The sequence below is a fragment of the Styela clava genome, chromosome 14 (genome assembly GCF_964204865.1).
Source record: "Styela clava chromosome 14, kaStyClav1.hap1.2, whole genome shotgun sequence".
NCBI lineage: Eukaryota > Metazoa > Chordata > Ascidiacea > Stolidobranchia > Styelidae > Styela > Styela clava.
Window position 1 is genome coordinate 19867268 of NC_135263.1, and position 3894 is coordinate 19871161.

Genomic DNA, 3894 nt, shown 5'->3' on the forward strand with positions numbered 1-3894 from the left:
TATTCCGACTCAGGTGAATGGTTTTAGATATCATCGATTGGGTTACGAAATTGAATAAATAAACCCCATTGTTTGCAATGTGCATGCGTGTGTAAAATTCTATTGTTGTCTCATCAATAAAGAATACAGTATTTAGCTAAAGGTATGCCAACGATGTTCGACCTTCATTCGAAAAAAAAACGTTTGAATTGGAGAATTTATGGCATGATTGGAAAATGGATGAAACAATTACGCAAATCGAATTTCGAAATGTGGTCTCTTAAATCGACAATAACACTTTTGCCATAATAAATTAAAGATATTTTTGTGTAGCACACATTTCGTTCCTGGCTTCTAGACATTATTTTTTAAACATTATTCGACCCATCAAAAATTCTACCATACCTAGGACCAGCGCTGGATCAACCTTTAAGCAATATAAGCACGTGCTTAGGGCACAGCCAACCAGGCACCAGGGGAGCACAACAGAAATTTTATGGCTAATCAGTGTTGGTCCGACGACTCAGACTTGAAAATTCTGAGTATCACATTAAGTTCTTTATCTCTATTAATTAACGTTTTCGAACTAGCCCATCTCCAAAACATAATCATAGCTTGGCCATCATTTATTAATGAGCGCCAAAACTTGCTTATTGGACACGAAATGGACCTAGAGATCGTTTTGTTAAATTGTTGTCGATATTTTTTGTTTTGTAAAAATCTCTTTTCTCTTTAACTATTGGACCAATTGCTCGGTTGAAGATCGCTGTTTCCACTAGAACTAGGTTATTTAAGTCTATTTATTTTTTTGTTCCTTCCAAAAATTACTTCAAGCTGCATGGGATTCTTTTTCACTACGAAGTTACGTGTGACGATTAGGGCTGGGCATTTCGAATCGAATATTCGAATCGAATCGAATAGTAAATTATTCGAATCGGTTCAGAGCTAAATTTCGAATCGCCGCCATCTTGTTTTTATCTTTCCGCTAATGGTCGAGGTGAATTCCCCAATTTTTTTTTCATTGGACCCCTTTTTTTACAACGAAATTCTAACATATGACTATTTTCTGTAGTGAGTTATTGATAAAACGTGTTTGTTATTCTGTGTGAGCGCTCAGTAATCTATCTGGGTGATTTATTCTATGTCTTCGGTAATTCATGTGTTGAGAGGACCAATTACTATAATAAAATCGCTTACAATTATATATTTTCAAGTATTCGAGATTCGATTCGATTCGAAAAATATTATTCGATTCGATTCTGAAATCACAAGGTATTCGAAAATGCCCAGCCCTAGTGACGATATCATCACAATTAAAAATGACGTACTTACTATGTGGCAGTTACGCAATCACATTTCAGCAATCTATTGTTCGGCGAAGTCGGGAGTTTTTTAATAAGAAAGAATTTTTTGATATTGAAATGAAATTGTGCTAAAATAATCCCTCTGAGGTACCAGATGGGAGGCAATTATAAAATATTTTCTCAAAATTATAGAATCAATGGAATATATATAGGGAAAGACCAGTCAAAAAGGAGAGGCAAATAATATTGCAGATGATATGCAAAAGCTAGACTTCGTTTCAATGTTATCTTTGTTTGAATGAAATTTTACAGAATTTTAACAGAATAATTCAAGTCAAACTTGTGCAGATCTGTATGCATTATTACGTGACCAGCTGCGCATTTCACGAAATGAATTTGAACACTATTACAGCTGCAGAGGAAATGCTACCAGATTTGGATTACAAGGCAGCTACAACTCTCAAACTTATCAGAAATAATGTACCCAATAGTGGAGATGTATCAGATTTATATTTGAACGCCATACATCAGTGGTTTAGTATGTAGTATGAAGAGATGGCAGATGTGTTTTTGAGAATTTGATGAAAAAATTCACCAGGAAAAAAAATCAAGTGAATGTATTGAATAATAGAAATTGTTTGATATCTTACTGCTAGTTTTGTTTTTATTTATATGAATAAGATTTTGCGTGGTTTATTATGTAATGTACAGGATGCGTTATGTAGGATTAGTTTTTAGAATTTGAGCTAAATTTAACAGTTGGAAATTGTAAGAAAGCCAAAATAACGAAACTCTCAAGTGCTTAGGACCCCAATTCAAAAAACATATTCAGAATGTGACAGAAGCAACGTTTTTTTTTTTCTGGAAAAAAAAAGGCCAAAAAAAAGTTTTTTGTTACACAGTGCAATCGATCAAGTACTGGAGAGGACGTGTTTGAACATGTAGCAGGTGTCCACTGTGCACTATCAATTATATAGAGAGACGATTCTCACTCAAATAATCTTATCGCATTACTATGACTAAACTCATTACAGAAAACGTATATTTAAAGCATACCTTAATGGAAAATTTGAATAAATCCTTACCTTACCACCCGGCGCTTTGGCGGTCACGGTGAACATCTCGAATCAGAAGTGGGAATGCATATAGGTCCCCAATCGCCATTTGCATGGCCTTGTTTGTAGAGTGCATATTGGAACTCATGAACAGAATGTTTGACTTCTGGGGCAACTACACAAGATGATAGTGTTAAAAGTATAATAAAGCACAGTGTTACGTTATTATTTGTTGAACGGCAAAGTCACATATTATTGCAAAACGATACTACCGTTTAAATTGCTGAGCAAAATTTGTAGTAAGATGGCTTTAATTCAATTTAAAAAGAGAGGAACTACCATACGGCTGCAGTATGCAGATACCGGCAAAGCTTCATTTTCTTTTCAAGTTAAGAGAAATAGAAGTTTTCAAATTTAGACAAATTCATTAATTTGAACGTATTTAATTTTTTAACTATTCAAAAGGAAATTATTACCCTGAATAAAAGAAAATAAACAAATATAGGTTTTAAAATTTTTTAAGCCAGTTAATAATATATGTTCTGAAATAAGTACTTAAAATTGAGAAGGGACTCAAAAAATAATACTAGTACGAAATTAAATGTCGAGGCCCCAAAAGACTTCAGGTCCGTACTGCGGCCTACTTTGCATAATGCCAAATGCCCATGGGTCTGTGGGGGCCAATGTTCGCGGGTGCAATCGGTATGTGGTGCATAAAAATTGAGAGTGGAAATGCAATAATAATTCTTAGTTTACATATTTCAAATAAAATTTTGAAATAAGTCTATATTTTGTATGCAATTGTAAAATAAATTTTCTCAAATTTCTTAAGAGCAGAGTACCCGCACAAAATGATTTGGCGGGCCGCATGCCTGTCCACGGGACGTAATTTGCCCATCCCCGGTAATAGAAATTTGTCTACAACTGAACTCCGTATATTGAGAACAGCGGTACAACTTAACAAGACAACAACAGTGACAATTATTATTATTGTAAGTGCTTTTAATTACCAGGATTGTGTGCGCCATACTAGAAGCAATTTTCAATAGACAATACAGATAGTCCACATAAGCCGAACACAAAAATGCAATTTTTAGATGAATTGCAGTTTTTTTAAAATAGCCTATGTTACGGAATTTATGTAAAAAACATGCCACGCGGAAAATATTTCAGATCTAGGTTATATCAGCTACAGCTATATTAACCGGGTCGAGCAAACAAACTTGATTGCAAAGGGGATAATTTGGGGGCCAGATAAAAGGTATTTCATTTGGGATGAAATATTTAAACTATGTGCATAATTTATCAAAGTATTTCTCTCATTATTATACTTGGAATAGAATATAAAAAAAGGGTTGAAGTTTCTTGAACAGAACAAGTATCACAATCACCACCCGGGTGACAGGCTATTTTAAAAAGATGATGGGAGAGCCTGCAATGTTCAGTCTGAAGTCTAAATGAAATTGATTGATGATATCGTGTGAGAGAAAAGTTCGGATATGAATCTACTGTCGGAATAAACATTTTGAAGTGTGCTCCGACAGTTGACATTTGAT